The following is a 23,482-nucleotide window of genomic DNA, read 5'->3' as shown; positions in this document are numbered from 1 at the left end:
ACAGGTGAACAGAACAGAGTAATATACTATCTCTTCAATAAGTGTGGTTTGATCAGTTTGTCAGAAGAAACTACATCTCAAAATTGTAAAGAAAGAAAAACGAATATATACAAAAATAAAATTAAATACATTGAAAGTATAGAATATAACTGTAAAGATTAAAAAAAAACTGTAAAGATGAAAAAACAACCAAAAAAAAAAAAGAAAAAGAAAAAGAGGAAAAAAATGCCAACAAAAAAGAGAATATGATCGGACAGATGAATAGAACAGAGCCATAAACTAGATTTTGGGTGTATTTTGTTCTTTTAGAATAAGCTACATCCCAAAATTGTAAAGAATGAAAAACATATATATACACACAAAAATAAGCTTAAATACAACAAAGGGATAGAATGAAACAGTAAGAATGAAAATTTTAAAAGATTTTTAAACAAAATGAGTTGATAAAATAAGAAATTAGTTGAAAAGGGAAAGAAAAAATCATACCTATTCTCCTGAAGCTGTTTCAAAAAATTGAAGCAGAAGGAAAACTTCCAGACTCTTTTTATGAAGCCAGCATTACCCTGATCCCCAAACCAGGCAAAGACCACGCCAAAAAAGAGAATTTCAGACCAATATCACTGATGAATATGGATGCTAAGATTCTCAACAAGATCCTAGCAAACAGGATCCAACAGCACATTAAAAAGATTATCCACCATGACCAGGTGGGATTCATCCCTGGGTTATAAGGATGGTTCAACATTCGCAAATCAATCAACGTGATAGAACAAATCAATAAGAGAAGAGAGAAGAACCACATGGTCCTCTCAATTGATGCAGAAAAAGCATTTGACAAAATCCAGCATCCGTTTCTGATTAAAATGCTTCAAAGTATAGGGATAGAGGGAACATTTCTGAACTTCATAAAATCTATCTATGAAAGACCCACAGCAAATATCACCCTCAATGGGAAAAAGCTCACAGCCTTCCTGTTGAGATCAGGAATACGACAAAAATGCCCACTCTCACCACTCTCATTCAACACAGTATTAGAAGTCCTAGCAACAGCAATCAGACAACAAAGAGAAATAAAAGGTATCCAAATTGGCAATGAAGAAGTCAAACTCTCTCTTTGAAGATGACATGATTCTTTATATGGAAAACCCAAAAGACCCCACCCCCAAACTACTAGAACTCATACAGCAGTTCAGTAATATGGCAGGATACAAAGTCAATGTACAGAAATCAGTTGCTTTCTTATACACTAACAATGAAAATACAGAAAAGGAAATTAGAGAATCGATTCCATTTACTATAGAACCAAGAACCGTAAGATATCTGGGAATAAACCTAACCAAAGAGATAAAGGATCTGTACCCAAGGAACTACAGAACACTCATGAAAGAAATTGAAGAAGACACAAAAAGATGGAAGACCATTCCATGCTCTTGGATTGGAAGAGTAAACATTGTTAAAATGTCTATACTGCTTAGAGCAATCTATACTTTTAATGCCATTCCGATCAAAATTCCACCAGTATTTTTCAAAGAGCTGGAGCAAATGATCCTAAAATTTGTATGGAATCAGAAGAGACCCCGAATTGCTAAAGAGATGTTGAAAAACAAAAATAAAAGTGGTGGCATCATGTTACCTGATTTCAAGCTTTACTACAAAGCTGTGATCACCAAGACAGCATGGTACTGGCATACAAACAGACACATAGACCAGTGGAACAGAGTAGAGAGCCCAGATATGGACCCTCAACTCTATGGTCAAATAATCTTCGACAAATCAGGGAAAAATATGCAGTGGAAAAAAGGCAGTCTCTTCAATAAATGGTGCTGGGAAAATTGGACAGCTATATGTAGAAGAATGAAACTCAACCATTCTCTTACACCGTGCACAAAGATAAACTCAAAATGGATAAAAGACCTCAACATGAGACAGGAATCCAACAGAATCCTTGAAGAGAACATGGGCAGTAACCTCTTCGATATCAGCCACAACAACTTCTTTCAAGATATGTCTCCAAAGGCAAAGGAAACAAAAGTGAAAATGAGCTTTTGGGACTTCATCAAGATCAAAACCTTCTGCCCATCAAAGGAAACAGTCAACAACAAAAAAAAAAAAGAGGCAGCCCAAGGAATGGGAGAAGATATTTGCAAATGACACGACAGACAAAGGGCTGATATCCAAGATCTCTAAAGAACTCCTCAAACTCAACACACACAAAACAGATAATCATATCAAAAAATGGGCAGAAGATATGAACAGACACTCCTCCAATGAAGACATTCAAATGGTTATCAGACACATGAAAAAATGTTCATCATCACTAGCCATCAGGGAGATTCAAATTAAAACCACATTCAGATACCACCTTACACCAGTTAGAATGGCCAAAATTAGCAAGACAGGAAACAACGTGTGTTGGAGAGGATGTGTTGAAAGGGGAACCCTCTTACACTGTTGGTGGGAATGCAAGTTGGTGCAGCCACTTTGGAGAACAGTGTGGAGATTCCTTAAGAAATCAAAAATAGAGCTTCCCTATGACCCTGCAATTGCACTACTGAGTATTTACCCCAAAGATACAGATGTAGTGAAAAGAAGGGCCATCTGTACCCCAATGTTTATAGCAGCAATGGCCATGGTCGCCAAACTGTGGAAAGAACCAAGATGCCCTTCAACGGACGAATGGATAAGGAAGATGTGGTCCATATACACTATGGAGTATTATGCCTCCATCAGAAAGAATGAATACCCAACTTTTGTAGCAACATGGATGGGACTGGAAGAGATTATGCTGAGTGAAATAAGTCAAGCAGAGAGAGTCAATTATCATATGGTTTCACTTATTTGTGGAGCATAACAAATAACATGGAGGACATAGGGAGATGGAGAGGAGAAGGGAGTTGAGGGAAATTGGAAGGGGAGTTGAACCATGAGAGACTATGGACTATGAAAAACAATCTGAGGGTTTTGAAGGGGTGGGGGGTGGGAGGTTGGGGAGCCAGGTGGTGGGTATTAAGGAGGGCATGTATGGCATGGAGCACTGGGTGTGGTGCAAAACAATGAATTCTGTTATGCTGAAAAGAAATTTAAAAAAATAATTAATTAATTTTAAAAAAAGAAAAGGGAAAGAAAAAAATTAAATTTGAAAGACTAAAGAATCAATGGAAAAAAGGCATGAGTTCTATGTTCTGTATTCCACTAGCAGTGGAGTTTTGCAGTTCTCATTCATGGGTAAACTTGGTGTTGGCTGGATGTTCTTGCTGATCTTGGGAGGGGCCTATTGCATTGAATCTCAAGTGTCTTTGCCTTAGGTGAAATTGTACCACCCTTGCCAGAGGCCTAAGCTAAGTAATCTGCTCTGATTTCTTCTCTGTGGCTTTTGTTCCCTGAATGTTTTAGAGGATGAGAATGAAAATGATGGCCTTCCTATCTCCCTCCCAGAGCTGAAAACTCAGGGCTCCACTCCTCAGTGCACTCCTAGAGAAAAGCAGGCCTGTCTTCTTGGTCTCTGGCTGCACTCTCTTCAAACCTTGCAGACTCCTGTGGTGCACTCTTGCACTGCTCCCCCCACCCCAGGGAGGAAGTGAAGTCTCACCGTTTCTGCTGCTTGTTGGGGCCCTGCTTGGAGAGCAGTTGCCTGAATGTGCCGCAGTTTGTGGGTTATGCCAACCCCAAGCTACGAGCCCATTGCTGGGCTTCCCCACTCCTATACCTTTGAGCTCTGTCACCCTCAGGCACCACCAGTCTTCCTGGACCCCAAGGATCCTGAGACCACACTGTTCCAGCTAGGGTTTTGCCCCCGCTTACACATTTGAATGACTTCCCTCACCCAAGCACACTTCTAAAAGTTCTGATTTTGTGCTCTGCTGCTATATCTCTTGCCAGTAGCCAGGTTATGGAGGCTCCCTGCCCCCATGGCTTATCTTCCCATATATTGCCTCAGATTCACTTCTTTGCACCTCCTCCCTTGAAGAAAGTGGTCACTTTACTATTTGTAGAGTTGCAGCTATTCTTTTCTTAGACCTCCTGTTGAGTTTAGAGGTGTTCAGAAGTATTTGATAGCTATCTAGCTAAATGCCTGGGACCAGATGAAATTAAGGTCTTCTACTCCTCCATCATCTTGGATTCAGTCCTCTTTTATGTTTTTATTAAATGTTTTATTTGGGTGCATCCATGTTGGGTGTATAAATATTAATTTTTTGTCTTCTTGTTGCATTGTCCCCTTTATTATAATATAGTGCCCTTCTTTGTGTCTTGTTACAGTCTTTCTTTTAAAGTCTAGTTTGTCAGACTTTACTGAACCTGGTGGCTCAGTCAGTTAAGCATCTGCTTTTGGCTCAGATCATGAACCCAGTGTCCTGGGATCGAGTCCCACGTGGGGCTCCCTGCTCAGCAGAGAGTGTGTTTCTCCCTTTCCTCCCTGTTCATGCTCTCTCTTGCTATTTCTGTCTCTTTCTCTCAAATAAATAAATAAGATCTTTTAAAAAGGCTTTTAAAAAGAAATAAAGATAATAAAAAAAATAAAGTCCAGTTTGTCAGATATAATTATTGCTTCTCCGGCTTCCTGTTGATATTCATTTGTAGATTAATTTTCTCCATCCCCTCACTTTCAATCTGCAGGGGGTTTTTTTTATTTATTTTTTTAAAGATTTTATTTATTTATTTGACAGAGGGAAAGACAGCAAGAGAGGAAATACAAGCAGGGGAAGTAGGAGAGGGAGTAGCAGATTCCCTGCTGAGCAGGGAGCCCAACGCCAGGCTCAATCGCAGGACCTTGGGACCATGACCTGAAATGAAGGCAAAAGCTTAACACCTGTGCCACCCAGGTGTCCCTGCAGGTGTTTTTAGATTAAAATGAGTGTCTTATGGGCAGCATATAGATGGTTCGTTTTTTGTTTTGTTTGTTTTTTTTTTTTTTTTCAATCCATTCTGACATTCTATGTCTTTTGATTGGAGCATTTCGTCTATTTATACTCAAAGTAATTACTAATAGCTCTGTATTTATTGCTGTTTTGTCACTTGTTCTGTCATTGTTTCTGGAGATTTTCTCTGATCCTTTCTTGTCTTTGTTACTTTTGGGCTCTCCTTTGCAATCAGAGTACCCTTTAATATTTTTTGCAAGGATTGGTTTAGTGGTTAAGAACTCCTTCAGTTTTGGGCGCCTGGGTGGCTCAGTGGGTTAAGCCACTGCCTTCGGCTCAGGTCATGATCTCAGGGTCCTGGGATCGAGGCCCGCATCGGGCTCTCTGCTCAGCAGGGAGCCTGCTTCCCTCTCTCTCTCTCTCTGCCTGCCTCTCCGTCTGCTTGTGATCTCTCTCTGTCAAATAAATAAATAAAATCTTAAAAAAAAAAAAAGAACTCCTTCATTTTTGGTTTTCTGGGAAACTCTTTTTCTCTCCTGTTCTGAATGAAAGTCTTGCTGGATAGACTATTTGTGGCTGCAGATTTTTCCCATTCAGCACTTTGAATACCTCATGCCACCCCCTTCTGGCTTGCCAAGTTTCTGTTGAGAAATCCCCTGCTAGCCTTATAGGACATCCCTTATAAGAACTTCATTTGTTTTGCTGCTTTTAAGAGTTTTTCTTTATCACTGTGTTTTGCAAATTTAATTACAATAGGTCTTGGTTTTAGCCAGCTTTAGTTGATTTGATGGGGAGTTCTCTATGCCTCCTGGATCTGCAGGTCTGTTTCTTTCCCCAGATTAAGGAAATTTTTAGCTATTATTTCTTCAAGTAAATTTTTTGGCCATTTTGCTCCCTATTCTTCTTCTGGGATTCCTTTAATAGGAATGTTATTACATTTGATGGAGACACTGAGTTCCCTGGTCTATTCTCATCTTATATAATTCTCTTTCATCCAGTCATTATTTTCCATTATTTTGTCTCCTAGCTCACTAACCTGTTCCTCTGTTTCTTTCAACCTTCTGTTCATTGCATCATGCCTATTTCAGATCCTATTCATTGTAATCTTCATCTCTGATTCTTATTTTAATTCTTCTATCTAGTGGTAAGGGTTTCACTAATTTCTTCCATTCTTTTCTCAAGTCCAGTGAGTATCCTTAAGATCATTGCTTTAAATTCTCCATCAGGCATGTTACTTACATCTGTTTCACTTTTATCTCTGGCCATGACCTTATCTTGTTCTTGGATAATTTTCTCTGTCTTCTCACTTTGTCTAAGTCTGGGACTGCTTCTCTGTGTTAGAAAAGCCAGTTATGTCTCCTGTTCCTGAAAGTAATGGCCTAATGAAGAAGAGGTTATGTAGTGCCCAGGGCCTGGCACTTCCAGGGAGTGTCTCCAGTGTGTTTTGCATGAACTGTTGTGTTCTGGCTACTTTGTCCTTTAGGCCAGTTCTCCACAAGACTTTCCTTCTCTGCTAGAGGAAGTGTTTCTTTTCTTTTTCTTTTTTCTTTTTTTTTAATTAAATTTTGTGTTTTTTTCAGTGTTCCAAAATTCATTGTTTATGTACCACACTCACTGCTCCATGCAATACATGCCCTCCATAATACACACCACCAGGCTCGCCCAACCCCCCACCTCCCTCCCCTCCAAAATCCTTAGTTTCTCAGAGTCCACAGTCTCTCATGGTTTGTCTCCCCCTCCAATTTCCCCCATCTCACTTCTCCTCTCCATCTCCTAATGTTGGAGGCAGTGTTTCATCCCTGATGTAAATATATAGTGAGCTTTAACTAGCTGTGCTCTAGGTTGCTTGTGAAATGAAATCTGTCATCACCTCCACAACTGAGGCCCTACAAAACTCTCTGTTTGGGAAACATAGTGTGGGCAATTTTTTATGCTGGAGAGGGACCCACCCACTGGGACTAAGGTAACCATGACTGAGAAGGACACAGCAGCACAAGGGTGTGGGGGTTAGCAGTTAGGCAGCTAGTGTCCACACTGCACTACTTCCCACAGGTGGCTCTGTGGTATGCTGGGAGAGAGGGAAATGGCACTGGCCAGGCAGTTCCTTTGTTCTCAGAAAGGTAACTCTGTGAATGCTGCCTCTTACTGACATGGTCTAAGAGAAAATAATCTTACTATGTGCCCCAGGTGTTCTTCAGTTCACTGTCTCTGCACTGTCCATCCCTGGGTTGTTGGCCTGCTTTCTATCCTGGAGCAGCACAGTGCCCTATCCCAGCCAAGACTGCTGACCTTTAAAACTCCAGGCTTTAAGCTCTGCTGGTTACAAGACCTCACAATATTCAGCACCTCTCACTTTCCAAGCCAATAGCTATGGGGTGATGTTTCCTCAGCATTCCCCCATATGCTCCTTTCTCTTGCCCTTCTCCATGACCACAGTTGTCTCCCCTCAGCGGCAGTCAGGATCCCTTTCTTCCCTAAACCATGTCTCCACACTTTCTACCTTCTTCCATGTGTCCTCTTCTCCTTAGTTGTGGAGGTTGTTCTATCAGTCTTCTGTCAGAAGGTTAACTTCTGGGGTATTTAAGATGAGCTCACAGTTATATAGTTGTATTTATGGGACAAGGTGAGCCTAGGGGCCTCCTACTCTGCCTCTATCTTCCTGTCTCCTAGCATTTTTCCACTAATTTTGTTTCAGAAGACTCTTAAGAATGAACTGGTCTTCTAATTCTAAATAAGTGGAAAATTATTTCCTTCCATGATATCAGGAGAGCTACACTTTATTATCTTCAGCAGAGTACCCCCTCCACACACACCCTCAATATATACAAAATATACCGGTCTTCTACTTCTGGCACAGATTTAGTAGGAGCCAATACTGAATGCCAGAATACAGCCAGGCATGCACTCAGGCCACCCTGATGATCCGCACTTTTAACACTTGTAAAACCTTCCTTCCTCATCGTGGTCCCTATTTTCGTTTTTACATTACCCCCATATAATTAAACTTCAAAACAGAAATCAGAGTGTTCTTTAAAGATGTAAGCTAGATCATGTTACTACTTTGGGCAAAATCTTGAATTCCATTTGAACTAAAGGTAAGAGTCTTTACAGTGGCCCAGGGGACCACATAGAACCTAATATCCCAGGCACTGTTCCACATAGACTCTTTGACATCTTTGAATAAATGAGAGTTGGACAGATTCAGCAGATTCTATTTTGAGGGTAGCACTATTAAGATCTGCCAATGAATTTGCTGTGGTAAGATCAGGGAAAGGGAACAATCAGATGTGGTAAATGACTACTTGATTTTTGGCCTGAGCACCTAGGTAAATGATTATGTGTTAACTTTTCATAAGAAAGACCAGGCCTAATATACATATGTGGGGTTATAGGTAATAGGTAGGAATTCTATCACATACATTTGAAATTTTAGGAGACTATTAGAAATCTAATAGAAGAGTAAGGGTATGCAGTTGGTTATACAAATCTGGTAAGAGAAAACTAGGTGAGTGTGATTTCACAGAACCCCAGAAAAAAAATGTTGTATCAAAAAGGATGCAGTGGCGATCTATTTTTGATGCTTCCAACGTTGAGTAAAATTATGACAGAAGTTGACAATGGATTAAACAAATGCAGGCTATTGGTGATCTTGGGAAGATGGTGTCATTTGGGTGGTAAATGGATTAAGGAGAGAATGGGAGGAGTTAAATGGAGGAGAGCTTATACAACTGATTTGATGGTAGAAAGATAAGTCAGTTCCCCCTGATTATATCCATTTTTATTGCGACAAGGAGTAAGTTTAACCTTCAAAGTGTATAATTTAGTGGCATTTACTATATCTAGAAGTACAACAGAAGTATCTGTACAACAATTACCACCATTGTGATTTTAGGACATTTTCAATATCTCCCACCCCCCAAAAATACCCTATAATCATTAGCAGTTACTTTCCATCTTCTCCAACCCGTCCCCTAATCTCCAACCCATGGCAAGTACTAATTTACTTTTTATCTTTATGGGTTTGCCTATTCTGGGCATTTCATGCAAATAAACTCATACAATATGCGGTCTTTTGTGTATGGTTTCTTTCAGTTAGTATTTTTTCAAGGTTCATCTATGCTATATATGTCAAGATTTAATTCTATTTTTTTAAAGATTTTATTTATTTGAGAGTGACAGTGAGAGCGAGCACGAGTTGGGGGAGATGGGCCGGGAGAGAGGAGAAGCAGGCTCCCCACTGAGCAGGGAACCAGACATGGAGTTCATTCCCAGAACCCCAGGATCATGACTTGAGTCAAAGGCAGATGTTTAACAGACTGACCACCCAGGTGCCCCTATTTCATTCTTTTTATGGCTGAATATTTTCCCACTGTATGGTTTTACCACATTTTGTTTATTCATTCATCAGTATATCGACAGTTGCAGTTGTTTCCACCTGTTAGCTATATGAGTAATATTCATATAAACACCCATGTATAACTGTTTGTATAGACATATTTTCATTCCTTTGTTATACTTAGGAGTGGAATTGCTAGACCATACAGTAGCTGTATGTTTGGCAATTTGAGGAACTGCTAGACTGTTTTCTAAAAAGTTCATACAATTTTATATCCCTAACAGCATTGTACAAGGAATGTATATTTCTCCACATCCTTACCAACATCTATTGTCATCTGACTTTATGATTACAGTCATGCTACTGAGTAGGACATGGTATCTTACCGTGGTTTTGATGTGTATTTCCCAGATAACCAATAATGTTAAATACTTTTTAACAGGCTGTGTTTACTGACCATTTGTATATCTTTAAAGAAATGCATATTCAAATCATTTGTCCATTTATTAGACCAATGCTCTAACCCCTGAGCTATGGAGCCTATTTGTCCATTTAAAAATATATATATTAACTCATTTACTATTCACAACAGCTATAAGATATGGGTGGTACAATGGTCCCTATTTTCCACATAAGGAAACTAAAGCAGTGTTTCAGTACCCTGCTCAGGAATGCATAGCCACTAAATCTTGGTTTGAGGTTTAATGCTCTGAACTACAATGCTAAACCCCAGTGTACAGACTCCTGATTTTAAATTCTATTCAATCTTCTTCAACAATATCTCTGTCTGCACCAACTCCATACTTCTACAATTGTATTTTCAAATGTGTTTTAATTTCTGAAAGAGAATTTTCTACCTTTTACTTTTGCATTTTCAGGATATTACTTTCTATTTTCTCTAACATTTGACCTATAGAATCAGCTTAACTTCCATAAATGATGATTAGGATTACATTTATAAATTACCTTGGGGAGGACTTATATCTCAAAGGTAGTGTCTGTTAGGAAGAAGCTATGTATCTACATTTATTGGATCTTAAATTGTTTCCAGGGAGCCTGGGTGGCTCAGTGGGTTAAAGCCTCTGCCTTCGGCTCGGGTCATGATCCCAGGGTCCTGGGATTGAGCCCCGCATCGGGCTCTCTGCCCAGTGGGGAGCCTGCTTCCACCTCTCTCTCTCTGCCTGCCTCTCAGCCTACTTGTGATCTCTGTCTGTCAAATAAATAAATAAAAATCTTAAAAAAAATAGTTTCCAAAAATATGAATCATATTTTTGTTAGATATCTTACAGTTTTGTTGTTGTTGAGAATAGGTTCCTTTTTCTGTTTCACTCTTTAACATATTATTGATAATACATAGGAAAAATTTTATTTTTTTATACAAATTATGTATCTAACCATCATACTGAACTATTCATTGATTCTAGTAATTTTTTCCTGGATTTTCAAGATAGTTGTTTTCAAATAATTATATAGCTGTGTCATCTGTCCATTTTTAAGTTGTTATTCATCTTTTTATTTTTTGAGTTTTAAAAGTTTTTTTTTATTTTAAAAGTTTTTTTTAATATTTTCTAGATCAAAGTTCCTTCCAAATATTCCCTTAATATCCTTTCACTCTCTGTAGAATCTGTAGTGATGTCCACTCTTATTCTCGATGTTGATATTATGTATCTTGTCTCTTTTATTTCCTGAGCAGTCCAACTATAGGTATATCTGTCTACTGATCTCAAAGGATTATCTTTTGGTTTCATTGATCTTTCTCCATTGTTTTTTATTTTTTATTTCTGTTTCAATCTATATTATTTCATGCTTACTGTTCACTTTGGTCTTAATTTCCTTTACTTTGTTTCTCATGGTGGAAGGTCAATCACTTCAAACCTTTTTTTTTTGTAAATATAAGTTTGATGGTATAAATTTCCAAGGGAAATATCCCACTGATTCTTTTTTATGTTTCTATTTTCATGTAACTCAAAGTAATTTTGACCTCTTTGATTAATGGGTCATTTAAAAGTGCATTATTTAATCTTGTAATATTTGGGAATTTTTCAAGGATCTTTACATTATTGATTCCCAGTTTGATTCCATTGCGGTCAGAGAACAGATTCTGTATGATTGGAATATATATTTTTTTAATTTCTGAGATTGTATTATGGCACAAAATATGATCTATTTTGGTAAATGGTTCCTATATACTTGAGAAGAATATGTATTTCACTCTTGTGTACAGGGTTTTATAAAGGTCAATCAGATCAAGTTGGTCATGAGTGTTGTTCAAGTCTTCAAGCTCATTTGTCTATTCCTCCTTGTGGTTCCATCAGTTTTTACCTCACTTTTTTTGAAATACTGTTAATAGTTGCATAAATCTTTAGGATACATCCTTTTGATGAGTTGACTACTTAATCCTTACGAAATGACCATTGTAATCATTACAAAATGAAAATTTTACAATAGAAATAAAAATCATTTCATAAGGATTCTGAAGGATTAAGCCTGGTAATACTCTCCTCTCTGAAAATGTCTTTGTCTAATGGCCACCTCAGTGTTCTTTTGACTAGTTTTGGCCATGCTGCATCTTTTTCCTATCCTGCTAACATATTTCTGTCTTTATGTATGAAGTGTACTTCTCGGAGGCAGCATATAGTTGGATCATGCCTTCAAATCCGATCTGATAATTTTACTGTTTTAATAGCAATGTTTACACTATTTACATTCAATGTGATTATTTATATGCTTAGGTTTGTTTTCTATTTATCTTGGTTAAATATGTTCTTTGTTCCCCCTTTCCTTTTTTCCAACCATCTTTTGATGAATTTGCTGCTTTGTTGGGTTATTCATTATGTCTTTCTTTACTTATTTTATTGATTGCTTTATCTTGTAATAGTCTATGTTCAAGTGATAGTATAACACTTAAGCTCTACAAAAACTTTAATTTCTCCTCCCTGACCTTTATGCTAATGTTGCATGCATCTTACTTATATGATTATAAATCCCACAGTATACTGTTACCATTATTTAAACAGTAAGTTATCTTTTTTTATTATTACTATTGCTAAAGAGAAAGAGAGAGAAATAACAGACCAGGGGAGAGGGAGAAGCACAGCTGAGCAGGGAGCCTGACCTAGGTCTCAATCCCAGGACCCTGGCATCATGACAGAAGCCAAAGGCAGATGCCTAACTAACTGAACCACCCTGGTGCCCCTAAACAGTAAGTTATCTTTTAAAGGATTTGAGTAGAAAAATAGATATATATTTACCTATATAGTCACCAATTATAGAGTTCTTTATTCCTTTGTGTAAATTTACATTCCCACCTGGTGGTGGAAATTATTTTGTGTTTGAGGACCTTTTTATAACATTTCTTACAATATGTGTCCACTGGTAATGAATTCTTCTAGTTTTTGTATGTCTGAAAATAGCTTTACTTCAATGTTGTTGAAAAATATTTTAGCAGGACATATAATTCTAGGCTGACAAGTTTTTTCATTACTGTAAATATGTTCCACTGTGTTCCCATTTGGATTATTCCCAATTAAAAAAAAAATTGTTTTCAGTCTTATCTTTGTTGTTTTGTATGTGTCTTTTATTTTTGGTACTTGTAGGTTTCTCCTTTTTTACCACAATTTTTTAACAATTTAGTGATGATAGACCTTGCTGCAATTTTCTTCATGTTTCTTGCACTTGGATTTCATTGAGCTTCTTGGATATGTGGGTTTAATAAAGTTTGGAAAGGCTTTGAACATATTTCTTGAAAAAAATTTTTCTGCTCCTCTCTCTCTTCTCTGGTAACTCTAGGCCACTTGAAGTTGTCCCACAACTCACTAATACTCTTTAATCTGGGAGTTCCTTTTTCTCTGTGTGTTTTACTTCGGATAGTTCCTATTGCTATGCCTACAAACTCTTATCTTCTGTTACACCTAATTTGCTATTAATCCCATCCACTATATTTTTCATCCTAGACATTGTAGTTTTCATCTCTAGAAATCTGATTGGGGTCTTATTTTTTTAAATCTCTACTTATCACTTTGAATATATAGAATGTAATCACAATTGTCTTGATGTCCATTGCTACTAATTATATTATCTGTGTCAATTTGGAGATAGTTCTGACCAATTGGTTATTCTTATTGTGGGTTGTATTTTCCTATCTCTATGCAGGTGTGGTATTCTTTGATTGCATGCATACTTTGTGATTTTATTTTGTTGGGTGCTGGATACTTTTAATTCTCATAAATCTTCTTGAGTTTTGCTCAGGAGTAATGCTGTTATTGGAAACAGTTGATCTGTTCAGGTTTTGCTTTTATGGTTTGTTTGACAGATTGGGAGCAGTTCTGAGTCTAGAGCTAATTATTCCCTGCTAGTGAAGAAGACATTCTTGAGTAATCTACCCAGTATCTTATGAACTATGAGTGTTTCTAGTCAGGTTGGAGGGAACAGGCACTATTTCTGGCCCTTTATGTGTTCCAGGTATAGGTTGTCTTTATTCCTTCCAGATTCTTTCCTGGGCCTCAGGTAGTTTCCTTACAGCATGGGCTGATCAGGACTTTACTGAGCATTTTCACACCAGTACCCCTACACATTGCCAGTTTTCTTTCTGTGTAGCTCTCTGCCCTTTTTTCCCTCAACCTATCAACTTTCACTGCCCTAACGTCCCTGGACTTATACATTTGTCTCTTCAATTTATGGTCTTAACTGGGCTTCACCTCAGCTTCCCTTCCATATGTGAGGGCCTGAAAACTCTCTCAAGTTAATATCCTGGGGCAAAAGTAGGTCTCATCTCTTGTTTCTTGTCTTTCAAGAAGCAATTTGTAATAAATTGTCCTTTATTACCTGGTATCCAGTGTCCTAAAAGCCACTGTTTAATTTGTGTTGGTTTTGTTTTGTTGTTTGTTTTGGTTGTTATAGGTGGGAAGGCGAATTTAGAGCCTGTAACCCCACCTGTAAGCTTTTCTTAAGCAGAGGTAGCAGGAAGCACTCTGAATGGCTCTTCATCAATGTCTTTTCTTCTTTATTGATGATGAGAATGAGAAATTTGGTCTACACACACAAACACGCACACACACAGAAACACACACACACACACACACACACCATTTTTTTGTTTTTCAGATCTTTAAACACATGTGCGTGCATGCGTGCGCACGCACGCACACACACATACACACACACACACACACAGATGGAGCAAACACTGATACCACAAACAAATTCCTTTTCCAGAAACAAGAGAATTCCACTGGGGAACACTCCTTTATGTTGTGGCGTGCTAGCCCAAGCTTTATCCTGATAGTTTAAAAATCCAAATTTCTCCCATAGATGGGAAGTTATAGGCCAAATATAATATACAATTTACTGGGGAAATCGCAGTGAACGTAGAGGTAGGCCTGGCCCAAAGTCATTCAAATTCAGTAGTATGACAGCAAGTAGGAGAGCCCTAACTTTCTGGCCCAACTTTATTGCACATCTTCACCCTCAATTCTTTTTTTTTTTCACATTTTTTTTTAAATTTTATTTTTTATAAACATATATTTTTATCCCCAGGGGCACAGGTCTGTGAATCGCCAGGTTGACACACTTCACAGCACTCACCATAGCACATACCCTCCCCAATGTCCATAACCCCACCCCCCTTCACCCTCAATTCTTACCACCTACCTCAATCACAAGACTTTTTACTGAAATACCCTATGGGGGGAAAAAAATCCTTAAAAGAAGAGCACTATATAATATTAATAATTATAGTTGTATTATTATTAATGCTGATAAGTCCTTCAAAGAGGACCTCTAGCCCCCCAAAGAAAGGTTAACCAGGAGGATACAAAATCATAGATGAGGAAATGAATCTAGCTGCCCTGAAGCAGTAAGTATCCTTTTTACCAGTCTGGGAGAGGCTGTGTGTCCACAAAGCTTAGCAATACACTCATGTTAAGGACAGTACATCTCTCTGTCTTCCCAGCGAAAGTACCCTATTACTACTATCCGCTTTACAATCTGCTTTGGATAATGTTTCCTTAAGCTAGGAAGAATGCTAACCAACAGAGAGATGAGAAACTGCTCTTAGAAACCTGTTGACAATATGAGCTAAAAAAGACAGGTTTGGAAAGCTAGAATCAGTATTTTTAAAAATAATAATTTCTATTTTTTAAATAGCTATGGTTTGCTTGCCAGTGGTAATTTAATGATAACTAAGAATATCATATTAGGAATTATAATAATATGAAGGAGTCTACTGATTATGGGCTAGCCAGGATGCTCATAAAACTCTAACTCCTATTGCTACTAAAGGTAGTCTACGCAAGTACAGACCCAGAATATTGAGTCATATTATGACTGAAATATATGTTCCTACTAATATTCAATGATGTCTTAAAGGACATCAAAAGACAGCAACATATGATATTCAGATATAACGTATTAGTGTGTTTTTTAATACCTAATATAAAAACAGAAGGAATTAATTTTATGAAGAAAGCCCATCTTGGTTAGGTAGTTTAATCACAATACTAAGCAGGGAGATTAGTCTCTCCAACGTAAATACTTAGTGAGACTCATCACTGCTGTTACAATAACCACTAACTTTCCTGCAAGGTTTATTGATCTCTTAAGACAAGTTATGTTTCATGGCTGCATTTTTAAAAGTCCTCCCACATAGTCTTCATTTTTAAAAGTCCTTCCTCATAGTCTTCTTTAGAAAGCCAAACTCCATTATTTTTTTTTAACAACTTAAATTAATAAGAGGTGACATTTTTCCAAATAGGTTTGGTTCGATCAGTGCTTTTGCTTCTCTTTCTCCCGGGGACATTTGCCAATGTTTACAAAAGTTCTGGTTGTCAAAACTGAAGGGGAGGGTGCTATTGGCATCTATCAGACAGATGCAAAGATTCTACTAAACCTTTTACAAAGTACAGAACAGCCCCCTGCAACAAAGAATTATCTAGTCCCAAATGTCAACAGAACTGAGATTAAGAAGTCATATGTTAGATGTAATGCTACGAAACTTCACTAAAATTCCAATTGGGAAATACCTTTGCTGCAACTTTTAAAGTTACATTTGTTTTAAGAAAAAATAACTAGTCTTACTCACAGTTTTAAAATAACCTCTTGCATTTGCTTCGCATTTTATTGCTTCCAAAATTTTTTCATACGTTTTAATCTCATTTGTTCCTCCCTCTGATGAAGTCATCTTTTCCCTGTTATACTACCAAGGACATGTTGTATAAGAGGAGGCTTGGGGAGGGGAGGGGGACTGTGCCTTGGTCCTGGGATCTAGCCCTGCATTGGGATCCCTTGCTCAGCGAGGAGCATGTTTCTCCCTCACCCACTCTCCCTGCTTGTGTTCTCTCTCTCTCTCTGTCAAATAAATAAATAAAATCATTTAAAAAGAAGAAGAAGAAGAAGAAGAAAAGGGTTAGAGATTCAAGTAACGTCACACACACAGATTCAAATTCTGGATGAAAAATCCATGCCCTTTTTTGCTATCCTACAGTTGTGACACTCTTGTTAAGAACAATATATAAAAATGAATTTAAAAATTAAAAAAAGCAAATAAATCATCGGCATCCATGAGGATATGACTCCAAAAGACAGATGTCATATGCTCTCAGGATGGAAAGTGGCAGAGAACAGGGAATGGGTTGGGTGTTTTGGGAGGTGGGAAGCAAGTATGGGAGATAAGAAGCAAAAAGAACAAACACATTAGTCAAACCATGGGGATAAGCACAGATAGATCCCTAAATTTAAAATGACTACTTCTCTGTGAAAATCATTTCTTCCCCTATAAATAGGATAAAATTCTTATGAAAACATAAAATGGACAAAAGTGCTGAATCCGACCAGTAAAAGAGAAACCACATTCATTACTTCAAACAGAGAATTTGATACAAGGAATCTATTGTACAGGTGATTGGAAAATCTGAGAAGAATCTAGGGATTAGTAACCACAGGAAGCCACAACAGTTTTAAATGGGCAGGAGAGTGGAAACAGTATTGCCAGGGCTCAGGGCCTGTCCAGTAGGAGATGGAACCTGGGAGGATAAACAGTTGTTGCTGAGAACAATGCCTAACGCAGAAAGAGAGGGGGAGAAATACACTGGTTTCTCCCTTCTTCCCACCCTCCAGGCGTCTGACAGTGCTTCCAATTGGCCTAACTCAGCAGGAAGCCAGCTGACACAGGGCACAGGAAACAGCTGGGAGCTGGCTAAGATTGGGAGCATAGAAGAGCCAAGGGATGAATCTAAAGGAGACAAGCTTAGAGCCATCACATTGTCCTGTGGGCATTTTGCCAATGCAAGGACACCACAAATTAGTTCAAGGCAATAAATGAATATTCCCGTACTAAACTGTTTTCCTGCAAGGCAAGAAAAACAGGTCTTAAGTCTATTCTGGACCCAACAAATAAGTAAACTAAAAATCAAACTCAGAAAAGGAATCTGACAGATGAAGCCCGTAATAATTTTTCATAAATATCTAGACCTAAGTAGTGACAACTGAGAAAAATAAAAATACACAAAAAATCCTGCTATAATAGATGCTCAGAAAGGAAGCTTGGATTTTGTCACACCTATTTTGCACACAGTAGGCTCCATATTCAAAACAGAGGCAATTTCTGAGCTCTTGACAACATGAAAATAAAAACATTCATCACCTTTCCTCTTAAATTTGTAGACTATAGCAGAACACAATTTTTAAAAGGCTAGCCTAATTTTCTTTTTGGGGAAAAAAAATACTCAGAAAGTAAACTAAAGAGGCAATAATGTATTACTGTAATGTCTCCCTTTTAACTGGTTCACCGTGTGTACTGAATGTGCATAATTCAATTTAAGAAGTAGGTTGAAATTGTAGAAACACTAGTATAAAACTAGAAATCATGAAAAGTAAAAGCCAAACTTCTAATGGTTATTTCAGCTAAGTAATGGTTAATATTTAGAAGAGATATTATCTAGGGTAATTCCTGGCACATTTGGTTTCTTGTATATACTCTCAATCTGCAATAGTGAATGATCATTAAAACCTTCAGAAAATATAGCAGTGATGCTGTTGGTAACTGAGGCATAAAAGTCCCCCTTTAGGGAAGGAGATACCTAAAGCAGATAAATGTGAATAGGCACTGAAGTTAAAAAAAAAAAAAAAAAATGTAACGTGTGATTTCTGGTAGCTATCCTGCCTCAGACACAAGTGGGCCTTCCTGGTCAGTCCCAGCAGACCGGGTAAGACTGAAGCATCCAAAATGCAGCACTGGGCCTGTCTCTTTGAGTGGAAGAGCCACCAGACAGCTGGATGCAGCTGCAGACTTAGGAGAGTTCAGTGTGTAGAGAACATCATCATAGCTACAGGGTCAAGCAAACAAATGCCATAGTCCAAAGCTGCAGTTTCCTAGGGGGAGGAGGCTTTAAGATTGTAACGGTGGGCCCCCAGTGGTAGAAGCACTGTGAAAGCAAATCTAGGGTCTTGTGATGCTGTGAAATCCCAGCAGGCCAGCTGGCATTTGGAATAAAGGGAGTGTCTATGTGAGCAGCGTGAATAAAAGGTGAGTGACCTAGGCAAGGAATCAAACAGAGAAGCCCAGTTATTAAAAACTAGAAGAGAAAAAGATTTAATTGATGATAGGAGGTAGAGGGGAGGGCTTGAACCTGAATCCAGTGTGGAAGTGCTTATATCCTTCCCTCCCTCCCAGAGCCATTTTTAAAATCCTTTTAGGGTTCAGGTTCTAACTAAAGGCACAACCCCTAGAGTCCTTATGCTTTTCCAGGTTTTACCAAATGGAGAGCTGGAAAAGAAAATATCTTGGCTCTAAAAGCTACAGAAAACTGTGAGGTGAAATTAATATATATTTTAACAGGAAAATTATATGAATCTTTCGTTTTGCATAACTGAACATTGTATTTGTCATGTGGGATATGACTGTATTTTTGAGTTTCACAGGATGTGGGATAAGACCTCTAAAAGAATATCCAGATACTATGGCAGCCCTTTAGTTGGCCCTTCTTTAGCGTGGCGTAGTTCAGGCGGAGAAGGTCAAGAGTGTGTCAGAACTTTGGCAAGGATGGGCAGGCAAGAAGAGGAAGGCAGAAAAACCCAAATCACCAAGACCAGATGGGGGTAGGGAGAAGAGAGAGGCTTGGGGGAGGGACGTCTGAGACAGATGCAGAGGTTGGGCTTGAAGGGGAGCTGGGAGGGGCAGTGCACTGTCCCTGGAGATGGCACAGTTTGGTTTCTAATTTTGGAAATGGCCATACCAGGGTTTCCAAACTGGCAGGCAGGCTGGCAGCAAAGGGCTCTGAATAGTAGAGAGAACCATCTGGAGGCAGGTGGCCACTCACTGTTATGGAGGGGTATGATGCAGAATCAGCAACACCTAGACAATAGGGCTTAGTTTCTAAAGGGGGGAAGAGGCAGAAGGGAAGTAAGGACTGAGCCAGAGAAAGTCCTCCTAAAGGAGCAGAGAAGTGAAAATCAATGAGTCAAGGAACACTGGGGCACAGAGGTTCCAAGGCTCCCAGGTTCACTTAGTGTGATTGGCTACTGGGCAACCCCAGGAACACTGCCAGAGCTCAACCAATGGACCTCCAGGACTCCTAGTCTGGGAGTCTGGAGTAGGGCCCAATTCTATATGCTTTCCCCTTGAGAAGAGGGGTACCTTAGTCTAAGTGAAACAGGGGATCATCAGAGATTACTCTGGAAGCAGGGCCCCTTAATGTGCCCAGAGAAAATCACTATAGAGCTATTGTTCCTTGAATGAGGGTCAAAGGGGAGTGAAGTGAAGTGATTTCAATTTTCAGGGAGAAAGCTAGAGACAGAAACCACCCAGCAGGCTTTGCAGGGGCAGATGTTTAAATAAACTCCTCTAGCCAGAAATTGCCCTGATAGCCAGAAGGGTGTGTCTCTCTGGGAGGGGACCAAAGACCCTGACCCGGAGACATTGTGATGACTGAGCAGAGATAAAAGAGGAGGAGACTGAGCAGCTGTACCTCTACAGTCATTTGAGGCTGCTGCAGGGGCTGGTGACCTCTGGCTGGAAAGCAGAGCGGAGAGCTCTAGGCTTCCCCTGGGACTATCTCCAAGGTCCAGGATCAACCACAACTGCTCAGGTTACCTAACAGCAGAGCAGGGCGAGGGCACCAGCAAAGCAGAAAGAGCTTAGCTAGCCAACCTGAAGAAGAAAGAGGTCATCAGGGACTACTAGATCATGGCAGTAGCAATCACCTGGATCCTGGCACACTAAAAGATTTCCAGCAACTGTAAGTGACCCCGATGAGAGTGAGTTCTCAGGGCATGCTTGGAGGGATGGTGTAGGGGCTTTGGATAATGTTGTCAAGGAGATCATTTTTGTTGTTTTTGTCCTATTACACTGTAAACAGGGAATTTGTAGATTAGGGTAACCAAGATTTTTTTTCAAGACAATTTATTGCCTAGGTAAAAGTTTGCTGTTTCCCATTCATTGTGTATTAGTGATCAAAAATCTAGGGATAATTAATGTTTTAAGAGCCTCAAAAATGTTTCAAAACTGATTAAAATTAATATCTAATTGGGGTTTTTTTTTAGATTTTATTTATTTATTTATTCGACAGAGATCACAAGTAGGCAGAGAGGAAGGCAGAGAGAGAGAGAGAGAGGAGGAAGCAGGCTCCCTGCCGAGCAGAGAGCCCAATGCAGGGCTCGATCCCAGGACCCTGGGATCATGACCTGAGCTGAAGGCAGAGGTTTTAACCCACTGAGCCACTCAGGTGCCCCTAAAATTAATATCTAATTGAATGGCTATAAAATTTAATAGTAAGCCAACTAGTGAACTGCAACTCAACACTTAACTCTTCACAAGGTGATAGAACAAAAATAACAAAAATCATCTTTCTTATAGTAGACCCCACAGATTACCCAAAGGACCAAAGCATTAAATACATGAGTACATATTTAATTTGAAACAAGAGTATCTTGAAATATTTGCCATAATGTGGCTGGGGACATGAAAATGAAGGTGCCAGAGAAGGACGTAAAGGACACAAAAATGATCCTGTTCTCAAGTTTCTGGGTGGGCCCCATCTCAGTTTTCTGGGAATGTCTTTTAAATAAATAGTACATCAAACTTGCTGGCTCTTTCTTGCTATAGGCATCACTACACAAAGGTTGTAGGTACTTAATTCTAAAATTCTAAAGTTTTTGGATCCTTAATGAATATCATATAATGCAAAAGTACTACAAAACTAGGAATTCACATGCAAGGTGAAAAGCCAAAGACCCAAGAAAGAAATGGAGGTATGGGAAAACGAAATGAAATTACGTGTAAATAACTCACAAGTTATTAAAGAGTTTTAGTGTTTTCTTCCAAATAAAAGACCTAAAATTTATAACAGTGAAAAATAATTAGCAACCAAGTTGTTCTTTTCTTTCCACATAAATTCCAAAACATAAATGTTATGTCAAATATTTGTCTGGTCACAAGTGTTAGTTTATGGAAGTAAAGCCTGAGTTTGGTTCCCTTGAAGAAAATTTAAGACGGAAAGGGATAATGGCTAGAAAACTATGAGGAAGCCAGCTCACCAGGAGAGAAGAGCTTGGTGGACATTGGGAAGGTTGGGTATGAGCAAAATGTCCAGGGAAGCACAGAGTACTTCACTTGGGATTCATGAAATATATCATGTTTACCAAAGAGCTTAGTACCACTTTCTTGACTCTAAACAGAATAATGAATTTGGGAATTATTTGCTACTGCATGCTTTAGTTTTTTTTGTTTTTTGTTTTTTAAGATTTTATTTATTTGTTTGTCAGAGAAAACAAGCAGGGGGAGCAGCAAGCAGAGAGAGAAGCAGGTTTCCCACTGAGCAAGGAGCCTGATGCAGGACTTGATCCCAGGACCTGGGGATCATGATCTGAGCCAAAGGCAGATGCTTAACCAAATGAGCTGCTCAGGTGTCCCTGCTTTTGTTTTTTTGATAGCTAGAACTGGAAAATAATAGTACAAAACAGGTGGTGGTATGGAAGGCAGTGGTGAGTCTATTGTGTGTACCCAGTCACGAAATGGAAGCATTTGTGATTTTAACTTAGAAAAGAAAAATAAAATGCTGCAGTGACTAAAATACCGAAATGGGACGCATGGTTGGCTCTTCAGATGAGCCTCATAGGGTTAGGTCAAGAAGATCCAAAGTCTAGTCCTCATCTGTGCTCATGACACTCAGAGAACGACTCTTCTGATTTTTATTAACTGCCAACCTGTTAATTACAATGAGTAGAACTTTCAAGTCATCCACTGAGGAGTGTGAATGGTTTTCTACAGAAAACTAGCATTGGAGAGAAAAATGAGTATCAAAAGTTTATTGGTGTCTAAGGAGTTACAACACCTTGCATTGCCTTGAGCAATGCAAACCTGATAAATGACTAGTGGAAGTACACTATGCACAATACCAGTGATAAAGCTGTTACTTATTTATATATTTATAAAAATCACTTATGGCAGTAATAAACCAAAGCCTATAATAGTTTAGTTTTCCAGTAGATATCCAGTAAGTTCGAAATCAAATCAACAAAGGTAGTTCTTTAGGGGATTGATATAATAGCACCAAGGTTTAATCCAAGCTTATTGATCACTGTGTCATCTTTTACTTTGCCAAACCGTAACAGTTTTATTAGCATTAGTTATAAGCCATATTTACTCTTACTCTTTCCTATTACTTTATCAGTGGATAAAGTCACCAAAAAAAGAACGGCACGTCCCAACACTGCAGAGAGAGCAAGCCTAGGGAAAGGACGCTATGAAAATACCCTGAGGAGCCATTTGACATTCTTGTGGTGGAACCACTTCCAACCAGAACCCAGTCAAGTGTCAAAGGTCACCCAAGTACCACTCATTCCTTAATACCCAATTGAAAATCTACTTCAAAGATTTATTATAATGATTGCTTGGATGTATTACATGTATCAGTGCCTAACAATGACTGATCAGTGGAAGAGAGGGTGTGATATAATTTAAGGGGTTGAAAGAGCTAAAAGGCCTGGGCAGAAATCTTACACAATTTTCAGTGTTTCACATAACATAAAGTTAACACAGACCTACAATGAGTACAGCAAATAATTTAACTGTTCTTTGTGTTTGGAGAACACGAAATTTTGCACTAATATTTGTGCATTTCCCCACTCACAAGTCCCTAGCACGCTAATGCTCACTTCCACTTTTGCTTTTTTTAACCCTTGACTAAGGTAATTTTGAACTTTATGGTTATGCTGATCTTACCTTTTTTTTTTTTTTTCTGATACTCTTTGGCGCTGGTTGTATCCCTCGCATGTTTTATATGTTACATCGTGAATA

The sequence above is a fragment of the Lutra lutra genome, chromosome 3 (assembly GCF_902655055.1).
Source record: "Lutra lutra chromosome 3, mLutLut1.2, whole genome shotgun sequence".
Classification (NCBI taxonomy): Eukaryota; Metazoa; Chordata; class Mammalia; order Carnivora; family Mustelidae; genus Lutra; species Lutra lutra.
Note: the sequence above shows the minus strand (reverse complement) of the source record.